Genomic DNA, 11,597 nt, shown 5'->3' with positions numbered 1-11,597 from the left:
AGCTGTGTACTACAGGTATATACTACAGCTGTGCTGCAGTTGTGTAGTATAGGTATATTCAACAGCTGTGTACTACAGCTGTGTACTACAGGTATATACTACAGCTGTGCTGCAGTTGTGTAGTATAGGTATATTCAACAGCTGTATACTACAGGTATATTCTAAAGCAGTTTTCTACAGGTATATAGTACAACTGTGTATTACAGGTATATACTACAGCTGTGTATTACAGGTATATAGTACAGCTGTGTATTACAGGTATATACTACAGCTGTGTACTACAGGTATAGACTACAGCTGTGTACTACAGGTATATACTAGAGCTGTGTACTACAGGTATATACTACAGCTGTGTACGACAGGTATATACTACAGCTGTTCTGCAGTTGTGTAGTATAGGTATATTCAACAGCTGTGTACTACAGCTGTATACTACAGGTATATTCTACAGCTGTATACTACAGGTATATAGTACAACTGTGTATTACAGGTATATACTACAGCTGTGTACTCCAGGTATATACTACAGCTATGCTGAAGTTGTGTGGTATAGGTATATTCAACAGCTGTGTACTACAGCTGTGTACTACAGGTATATACTACAGCTGTGCTGCAGTTGTGTAGTATAGGTATATTCAACAGCTGTGTACTACAGCTGTGTACTACAGGTATATACTACAGCTGTGCTGCAGTTGTGTAGTATAGGTATATTCAACAGCTGTGTACTACAGCTGTGTACTACAGGTATATACTACAGCTGTGCTGCAGTTGTGTAGTATAGGTATATTCAACAGCTGTATACTACAGGTATATTCTAAAGCAGTTTTCTACAGGTATATAGTACAACTGTGTATTACAGGTATATACTACAGCTGTCTATTACAGGTATATAGTACAGCTGTGTATTACAGGTATATACTACAGCTGTGTACTACAGGTATAGACTACAGCTGTGTACTACAGGTATATACTAGAGCTGTGTACTACAGTTATATACTACAGCTGTGCTGCAGTTGTGTAGTATAGGTATTTTCAACAGCTGTGTACTACAGCTGTGTACTACAGGTATATACTACAGCTGTGCTGCAGTTGTTTAGTATAGGTATATTCAACAGCTGTGTACTACAGGTATGTGCTACAGCTGTGTACTACTGGTATGTGCTACAGCTGTGTACTACAGGTATATACTACAGCTGTGTAAGACAGGTATATACTACAGCTGTTCTGCAGTTGTGTAGTATAGGTATATTCAACAGCTGTGTACTACAGCTGTATACTACAGGTATATACTACAGCTGTATACTACAGGTATATAGTACAACTGTGTATTACAGGTATATACTGCAGCTGTGTATGACAGGTATATACTACAGCTGTGCTGCAGTTGTGTAGTATAGGTATATTCAACAGCTGTGTACTACAGGTATATTCTAGAGCTGTGTACTACAGGTATATACTACAGCTGTGTACCACAGGTATATACTACAGCTGTGTACTACAGGTATATAGTACAACTGTGTACTACAGGTATATACTACAGCTGTGTACTACAGGTATATAGTACAACTGTGTACTACAGGTATATATTACAGCTGTGTACTACAGGTACATACTATAGCTGTGTACTATAGGTAGAAACTACAGCTGTGTACTATAGGTATATACTACAGCTGTGTACTACAGGTATATACTACAGCTGTGTACTACAGGTATATAGTACAACTGTGTACGACAGGTATATTCTAGAGCTGTGTACTACAGGTATATAGTACAACTGTGTACTACAGGTATATATTACAGCTGTGTACTACAGGTACATACTATAGCTGTGTATGACAGGTATATACTACAGCTGTGTACCACAGGTATATACTACAGCTGTGTACCACAGGTATATACTACAGCTGTGTACTACAGGTATATAGTACAACTGTGTACGACAGGTATATTCTAGGGCTGTGTACTACAGGTATATACTACAGCTGTGTACTACAGGTATATAGTACAACTGTGTACTACAGCTGTGTATTCTAGAGCTGTGTACTACAGGTATATACTACAGCTGTGTACGACAGGTATATTCTAGAGCTGTGTACTACAGGTACATACTACAGCTGTGTACTATAGGTATATACTACAGCTGTGTACTATAGCTATATACTACAGCTGTGTACTACAGGTATATACTACAGCTGTGTACTACAGGTATATAGTACAACTGTGTACGACAGGTATATTCTAGAGCTGTGTACTACAGGTATATAGTACAACTGTGTATTACAGGTATATACTAGAGCTGTGTACTACAGGTATATACTACAGCTGTGTTCTACTGATGAGAGTTTGTCCTCATCTACGCTGTGATCACATCACCTCCTTGGTGAAAGTACAACTATAAATCATATAAATTGTCAGTATTTATGGATTTGAAATACTGAATGTACTTACAGTCATAATATCTGCAAAACATGACAGCACAGAATCCATCAAGTACCTCCACCCGCCTGCAGCTGGCGATGGTTTCAGATCAATACCACGACTATTTCAAGTTTCTACCACCATTGTGATTAACGAGCAATTATTTTATTCACTTTTAATCGTTCTTTGACTTTGTACTGCATATATTCTGAACTATTCAAGTTTGAAGTATTCATCAAATTAACACTAATGAGCAAAAGTCAGGTTGAGGTTGCAAGTGTCAGTTTTCACTGAATTTACCAACGCTGGTCGATCAAACAGTGTTGGGCCGTTCTGGTTTTCTACGTCTCAGGATCCCAGCCTTCGTCTCCCATCTGGGATCTGTTCTCCTCCAGGAGCTCCTGGCTCACCACATGATCTCGTGGCTCTTTTGTGGGTTTGTGGCTCCGGTTTCTAGCAGCTTCCAGACCGTCTTCAGGTGAACTCATTAACTCAGGAGGTTGCTGAGGTTAGAGGCCCTACAAAGTTCGTCCAGGTGTTTCTGCCTATTTAAAGTCACATGTGAGCAGCTGGGGGAAATGAGCAGAATTCTGTCTCCTCAAGAAAGATCTGTTGTTCTTTTATTGTTATTGATTGGTAGCGGGAGCGGCGGATATTGGCAGGGATCAGACGGGGAGGGTTAATATTGGCTGCGATGGAGTGGCGCAGCGATCCCAGGACACGGAGGTTTATGTAAGCCTGATCTGTGGAATAACCTGTCTTATTTTGGCTGTGTTTGTTTGCACTGCAGGCAAAAGGCAATATGAGAATATAAGGTTTGAATTTGTCTTCGCTTGCCGGGGAAGAAATCATGATATTTTCTGAAGACAACAGAGGCGAGCAATTCAACAGCCTCCCCCCAGCACCACCGCACTATCTCATCATTCGCTGCCTCCACACTTTCAGATTATTTCCTCGGCTTTGTCATCAGCGCATCGACTCTTGAGCTCTCGCGCCGAGCCCTCTTGCACCATGCCTACATATATATATCAACCCCTATTAATATCAGAGGCCATGGGGGATCGGAGACAGTCGAGGTAAGTGGATCTGTCACATCATTTTGCTCCTGTCCCCCACCCAATTCATCGGCCGGATTTTGTGGAGAAAATGGAACATTTATTTTATAAGCGTTGAGAGCGAGTTGTTGTGTGATAGATTGAGACAGCCAGAGAGGAAGATGGTGGGTGGAGGAACCTTCACCTGGATCCTCCTTTTACCTTTGCCTGCTTTGAGGCTGTCCAGGTTTAAATGTAGCTGTGTTGGAGAGGGAAGTAATTAAAGTAGGCAGCTGTTTGTTTGTTCATGTGGGCTGTAAGCGAGAGAGTAAATAAGAGAGAGCTTGTTGAGGTCAGTCCATGTGTCTGTGCTTCAGACAGATGAAACAATCCCCTCAAATGCTTCTGTCTCTGAAAGAACACACTGCTCCAAACAAAATAGAGATCTACGGTCGTTCCCCAGAGCGGTGACTGAGAACCGTTCCGGGCCTGGGAACAGCTAGAGCTGCTGCACAGAAATATCCCACCACAGCGAGAACAATAGGATACTCACAAGCAGGCGTCTGCTGCGACACTGGCCCCTCCTCTCCTGTATCCCTTTGCTCCTTCTGATACCGTCACACCTCTGCTTTAATTGGCAGCGTCTGGAGAGCCGGGACGAGGGCAGTAGAAGGTGGTCAAAGGGGAGGAAGCTGTAAAAGTAGGGACATCCAAATTCCCAAGAGCTCCACGTCCTGGAGGGACAAGAGCACGAGAGATGTGAGTAAGAATGAGCCTCCTCTTCCCAATACAATGAGGGCCATTGAAGAAAGGGAATGAGCAGCTGGGAGGAGACTGCCACTCTCCACCAGCCGCTGGGTCACTCTCAGTGCCTCGGTGAGGGGCTGTGTGTTTGCGGCAGATAATCCTGCTCCTCTGTTCCTCTGAAGACTCTGATGAGGTCAGCTCACCCCAGCAGGACATGAATGACATGTCTGTGTTTGCCTTCATCGGGTGTGTCTTTATTACACCCATGTGGTGGACGTCAGCTGGGTGGCTACACTTCATATTTTTACAGGAGGATCACTCATGAGGCAAAAGAAAGAACAACTAAGTGAAGGGAAGAGTCGATAGATGATTAAATATGCACCATCCAGCTCATCAGCTATTAATAGCTCGCTCATACCCTCGGGGGAGCTTCGTTTCAAAATGTCCATTTGGAGACAAACACACCAGCTGCATGTCTCTCTGCTGCACAATTCCTCTGCACGACTCCCTCAGCTACCACGCTTCATTATTGATGAGACTTCCTCTGTGGGACTCATCTGCTGCAGTGTTGGTTGTACTGGCCTGCGGGCGCGCCGTGGTCGAGGAGGAGCACCAGCTGATGCCACGCCACAAGAGAGGGACGAGGGTCAGGCGCGATATCAGCCAATTGACAAGACGCAGGGTCGCAGGTTTGTTTTTGGACGAATCTAAATTCAAAAGGCCTCTCATACGGGAAGAAAGTAATGATCTGGAAACCGCAGGGACCCTTCCCCGACCCCAGCCCCCCATCCCCCCAGCATTTACAAGATGCCCAACAAAAGCAAGCTTCAAGGTCCTGACTCCCATGCTAGCGGCGTTAGCCTCGTGTGCTTCGGTTGGCGTCTGTCATGCACTTGACTGCAGTTCCTGCTGAAGGACTGAAAGCCTTCTGATTGGATACGACAGGGAAAACAGTGATTAAAACATCCACAAGATGAAGAGTGTACAATCACAACAACTGCATATCAAGATTTATGAGTTATAACACAGGATTTGGTCTTTAAAAATGAAAATATAGTTAAAAATGAAAATATAGCCATTCAGAACACTCAAGCAGAGCAGGGTTAGTGGTTTCAAGTCTTCTAATAGATATTGAATATGCTGGCTTATATACATGAGTACTTTTGAGTACTTTCTCGATGTAAATACTCTAGTTCTCAGTGTAAGGTTTGTCCCTCAGCACCGTCCCATGTAGTCACACATTCCTCACACACTCCTCACACATCTCAACACAATGTTTCTCTCTGTTTGGTGATAAAACATAAAGACGTTCTCAAAGCTGCCTGGCAGGCAACAATCTAATCTTGTCCTGTACCACCACTATAATCCACCTTATCAGCACATTACACCCCAAAGATGCAGCAGATTAAAGAGATCCTGTTATATATTCCCAATAATGCATGAAGTATTCAACTCATGAACGAATCAAGTAACACACAAATCACCAATGACATGAACCAAATCACAACCAGTCAATGAGAATCTACAGAAACGAGAGGTACAGGTCAGAGTTCATGTGGGTGGAACCTTCGCCGTGACTTGTAGGCGCCCGAGTCCCCCGCCGGTTCATTACGATGCAGCTGATGTCGACTCAGACTGCAGCGGCCGAAGGAGCCAGCGGATCTGGAGCTGTGTTGGTGCTCATCGGGGGTTAAAAGCTCTGAGATCTTGGCACTTGCCAAATGTGTCTTTGGTGCCATGCGTAGCTATGGTTACTACTCTGAATTGAAATGGGCTGCTGATGGGAGGTGGGGTGTGTGGAGAGCACAGCTATCAGACAGAGAGAGACGGTTTAAAGGGGCATCCCTTTAAAAGACGACGTATCCAAATATTGTAGATGTTTCATACAAACAGATACATCCCGTTATGTTTTGTGTTTCAGTGACGCATCATTATTCATATGTGGCTGGGTGGCCCCGCCCCTTCCTTGACCAGGACATGAACAAACCAATGGAACAGAGAACAGTGTCCTCATTGCCCCCTGAAGGACATCACTCTGAGGAACAGATCTGACCGATGGGTTTTCTGAAAATCACATTTCAGCACATTATCACTGATAAGTGTCTGTCACAGTGACCTTGACCTTTGACCACACGGACGCATCCTACACCGGTGCCTGCGCCCAGGCAAACTCGGCCAAACCCAGTGTAACAAAATTAAAATTTTCAGCACATCTGTGCAAAATAAATTGTCGTTTTGCTTTACCCTGCAGAAACCACAACGAGGACAGGATTCATCGTTTTACGGGGTTATGAATAACGTTCCCCAGAGCAAAATCCATGATAAAGATTGGACAAATCTGGTTTAATTCAGCATCCATCACCAGATGCAATTTGTAATTGTGATCCAGGAAATGCTTTGCCTGTGTGAACACAAAAACACCAGACTCTTGCCTCTGACTCTGCCGTCTCATTAAGATTTAGTTTCTGGGTTTCACTCTTCAGACACTTTAAAGTTTAGTTTTAGTTTCCTGCAGCTTCTAGAAAGTTCACATTTAGGAGATGTAAGCTTTTATCACGTAGTGGTGTGACACATTTCTAGTGTTATCAACGCCGCCCATGCGCTCGCTCAGTCAGGATCCGATAACGTCTCAACACAATCCCAGACGTCGGAGTGAGTGACTGCAGCAGGCGACTGTAACACTCTTCAATCAGCACTCTGTCATGTTCTGCTCCATGACCAGACAACACACACACACACACACACACACACACACTTTGCTGCTTGTGTGGCCCCACCACTGTGACCACATTGATCTGTGCCTTGGACAGTGGAGGGTGGAGCAGAAAACGGGAAGCTTTATCTGGAGGGAGTGGAGAGAAGGAGCGGAGAGGGTGGTGGTGGTATGGATTGATCTCAAATGTAAGCCATCAGAGCAGAGATGGAAGTGCGCTCTCACACACACTCTACACACACACGTGCATCCATCATCTTTTGATTTTGATTTATGTGTCTATTTGCGCTGGGTTTTGGTTTACGTAATAATCCAAGTGTGGTGGGGAACCTGCAGGGGCCCTGAGGGGACAGTCTTTTCTTATTCTGCCTTCATGTGATGGAGCTTTCGGGAGCCATGTGCAGGGCAGCAGAATGACACACACATTAAGTATACCGCACAGACCCACAACATTATACAAGACACGCACAGCCTCACTTGCCTGAGGCAGGAAACACAAACACTGCTCTAAAGAGAGGAGAAGCACATGCTTATTTTCTGCAGAATTCACAAGGTTTTGTGTGTCTTTGCATCGTTTGAAGGTCGGACCTCACGCTCCAGAAATCCCCCACACTGACCATCTGCTCTCATACATCAATTGACTGTGAGCGCAATGGCGATATTCTTCTTCTACCATATGATTGATCACCACTGAAGGATAATTTCAGTGAGTGGAAAACACCCCGCTTAGGAAAAGCACAAAGCGAATCACTGGTGATACCAGCGATAATGACGGATCTGCTGGCTTTTTATTTTCTTCTGAGGTCATCTTTCATTCAAGTGAAAATTGCTGGGTTTGTCATGAAAGCAAAGCCACTGGGCCTTTGAATATGGCTCTATGATTAATTCAGGAATGTCAGTTGGTGAGTAAATGCTGCTTTATTCTTGTGTAAGTGGTCAATATTAATAATGCACAAGTGGCCGAAGTTCAGGATCCGTCTTGGCAAAGTTAAACAGGTCTGCTTGTCACCACATCCCTTCTTACTCTCTTTTCCAAGTTGCCTCCCCATCCTCTCTCTCTCCTGGCTCTGAAAGGTGTCTACTCCGATAGAATGATGTGGCCCATCAGCTGTAATCGGAGGAGCTGCGGTGGCTGGGCTTCTCCAGGAGGCGCTGGCATGATTGATCCGATGGATGGTGGAGGTGGGCAGGCAGCCTGACAGCGCTGCATCCCCCACAGCTCCTGATGGCTCAGAGGAGCTGCAGAGCACGTGATGTCCCTTTACAAGAACAATCGCCATGCGTGGAGGTCGACCTCCATCCCCCAGAACTCACAGCCATCTAGTTAAATCATAATTACCCATTTAGCTGATTACCAGCCAGATGCAAGCCCATTGAGTTCAATGTTAACCTTTCATTATACTCACATTAAAGAATAAAGGAAATGTCAGAGGCTTAGTAGGGATGATGTGATGTAATTATCTCCACTGTGATTTATTTGAAAGATTTTACAGCCACTCTCTCCTGATGCCCTCATATACTTTCCGTGAAGTACACAATATGATTGCTCGCCGTTTGCCGTGGCGATAAAAAGCAGGAGAGGTGTTGATGATTGATGCACTTCTCACCAGCAGCGTCATTTGCATGCGTTTGACGATGGCTGGTGTCAGCTTCATGCTCGGGGGAGCAGTCGTTGTTTGTCCTTGTGTTTATGGGTGTCTCAAGACCAATACTGCACTGTGCTGAGCTCAGCCTGACCAGCGGTTGCCATGGCAACGTGCGTCTGCTGTTTATTTACCTGCTGCTTTTGTGTTTATTGTTATCATGGTCAGGCTTCCTGTGTTCAGAGAAGTGTATTGGCTGGAGGTTTGGAACCTGCTGGCAAACAGAAAATCCAACAGAAAACGGGATGTACAGACTACGAGTTAACGCGCATTCATGCGGTGGTTAAACATCGAATACTTCAACTAAGACAGAAACACGGTCACCATACAGCTGCTCCGCGTGTGCCATTTTGGAAGGACGCTTGTCGCAGGAATTCAGCTGTGTGACAGCTAATCGTACATGTAGGTGCTTCATGTCCTGAGGCTCTGGTCCCAGAGATGGTCTGGAAGGGTTTGACATCACGATCCAAATCCCAGTGTTCCTAAAACCAGAGCAGCACCCGCTCATCGTGTTCTGGGTTCGCTCTGATCTTTCAGCTCACCGTGGGCTAATTTTGGCTCAAAGCTGGTATTTCATGACTTGGTTGATCTTTAAGTTTGCAGAAATGTAACTTTGACTCTGTAATGACAGGAATCAGAGTATAAAGACCCAGACACCTGCTCCTCACCCTTCTTGATGAGCAGCGACACATGCTAACAAATGATGCTAACAGCAGCCTCAGGCTAAAACTACCAGCCCATTTGGCATTTAAGCAAAAGGCCAAAGCGTTTTTGGTCTTCGTCTTCGTAGTCCTCCGCTTCATCCGGTGGGTCCGGGTCGCAGGGGCAGCAGTCTCAGCAAGGAAGCCCAGACTGCCCTCTCCCCAGCCACTTCAACCAGCTCTTCCGGGACGATCCCGAGGCGTTCCCAGACCAGCCGAGAGATATAATCCCTCCACCGTGTTCTGGGTCGGCCTCGAGGCCTCCTCCTCGTTGGACATGCCTGGAAAACCTCCAGAGGGAGGCGTCCAGGAGGCATCCTCACCAGATGCCCGAACCACCTCAACTGGCTCCTCTCGACATGGAGGAGCAGCGGTTCTACTCTGAGTCCCTCCTGAAGGACTGAGCTTCTCACCCTGTCTCTAAGGGAGAGCCCAGCCACCCTGCAGAGGAAACTCATTTCGGCCGCTTGTATTCGCGATCTTGTTCTTTCAGTCATTACCCAGAGCTCATGACCACAGGTGAGGGTTGGAACGTAAATTGACCGGTAAATCAAGAGCCTCGCCTTTTGGCTAAGCTCCCTCTTCACCACAACAGACTGGTTTAGCACCCGCATCACTGCCGATGCTTCCCCAATCCGCCTGTCAATCTCCCGCTCCATCTTACCCTCACTCGTGAACAAGACCCCGAGATACTTAAACTCCTCCACCTGAGGTAAGACCTCCCCCCCGACCCGGAGTGGGCAAACCACCCTTTTCCGGCTGAGGACCATGGCCTCAGACTTGGAGGTGCTGATTCTCATCCCAGCTGCTTCACATTCGGCTGCAAACTGTCCCAGCAAGAGCTGGAGGTCGTGGCATGATGGCGCTAAGAGGACTACGTCATCCGCAAACAGCAAAGACGACATCCTCCCGCCACCGAACTCGACCCCCTCCACCACCCAGCTGCGCCTAGACATTCTGTCCATAAAAGTTATGAACAGAACCGGTGACAAAGGGCAGCCTTGGCGGAGTCCAACCCTCACTGGGAACAAGTCCGACTTACTACCGGCCACGCGGACCAGACTCTCGCTCCTCCGGTAGAGTGACCGAATGGCCCTTTGTAAAGGGCCATCCACCCCATACTCCCGGAGTACCCCCCACAGGGTGCTCCTGGGAACACGGTCGTAAGCCTTCTCCAAGTCCACAAAGCACATGTGGACTGGTTGGGCAAACTCCCATGCCCCCTCCAGCACCCTAGCGAGGGTGAAGAGCTGATCCACGGTTCCACGACCACGACGAAAACCACACTGCTCCTCCTCAATCTGAGGTTCGACTATTGCCCTGACCCTCCTCTCCAGTACCCTGGCGTAGACCTTACCAGGGAGGCTGAGAGGTCTCCTCTTTTTTTTTGTGATATTTTTGGAATTTAATCAACAAAATGTTCCGAGGTTGAAGTGGAAGAAGGTGTTAAACTACGTTAAGCTGAAAGCATCAGTTTCCACTCTTAACATTCTTCATTCTGCTGTTTGAGAACCTTCGGTCCCACAGTGCCACTTCCTAAGCAGAGTGACATTTTGCTCCATAAACCTCCAAATAAGAGCAGAACCCTCCAGCAGACTCCAGCGCTGAGTGAGACTGGGATGTTTTAAACTTGCTGAAGTTGCCACAAACTTGACACCAGAAACTAATTCAGTGGAGTGTTTGCCCCCCTAATCCCACCATTTAATCCAGTATGTCGGGAAGTTTGTTTACAGGAAGCCTTGAAATGTTAGGGATGGATTTTGATTTGGTTTTGGTGGAACGATAGAACTTTAATTGATAGGAATTAGAAATTGATCCGAAACCTATGTCTTGATTGATGGAGGTATCTGAATGCCCTCCAGTTCACAGGTGAGAAACAATAAATTACTACTGTGGTGTGATTTGTTTGGGAGTTAAATGCACCAAATCCTCCGGGATACACACTCAGAACCAGGCTCCCCCTGATGCCTACTGATCCCCTCAGGGCAACTGACAGAGACAGAGGACAGAGAAGGTTCTGGTTTAACAGTCACCTATTACATTACCTCTCTTACCTCCAACACACACACACACACACACACACACACACACACACACACCTCCAGGCTCTTCAGATCCAGCTAATAAAAGCTGATTGATTCTGTTCTCATTTTTCTTGGTGCGTCAAGTCCAGTATCACAAACACTGTCAACCAAAGATGTTGATATTGAGTTCCTGGTGGAGGCAACAAGCTTTCATTCCTCTGTGTAGGTTGATAGTGGCGCCCCCGCCGTTCATCCTTTGAGGGTCAGAGATGTAACCTGGTTGCCAGTGATCGATCAATGGGCCGATTGGAGCCGAG

At 46.2% G+C, this 11,597-nt stretch overlaps 1 protein-coding gene across 4 annotated transcripts in view; it reads right to left on the bottom strand.

Annotated features, from left to right (window-relative positions):
• Positions 1-11,597, bottom strand: part of b3gat1a (beta-1,3-glucuronyltransferase 1 (glucuronosyltransferase P) a) — a 70,916-nt gene that overhangs the window by 34,575 nt on the left and 24,744 nt on the right. For 3 of the 4 annotated variants that reach the window (XM_086215420.1, XM_086215422.1, XM_086215423.1), the window contains exon 2: positions 4,006-4,186. The exons of the other annotated variant lie outside the window; for it this stretch is intronic. The gene's annotated coding sequence lies outside the window, so the exon portion shown is untranslated. The remainder of the gene's footprint in view (positions 1-4,005; positions 4,187-11,597) is intronic. 4 annotated transcript variants of the gene reach the window in all.

The sequence above is a fragment of the Aulostomus chinensis genome, chromosome 10 (assembly GCF_037954235.1).
Source record: "Aulostomus chinensis isolate RoL2024-O1b breed Wild chromosome 10, RoL_Achi_v1.0, whole genome shotgun sequence".
In the NCBI taxonomy this organism is placed as follows: Eukaryota; Metazoa; Chordata; class Actinopteri; order Syngnathiformes; family Aulostomidae; genus Aulostomus; species Aulostomus chinensis.
Note: the sequence above shows the minus strand (reverse complement) of the source record. Positions and strands in the feature narration are given on the sequence as shown.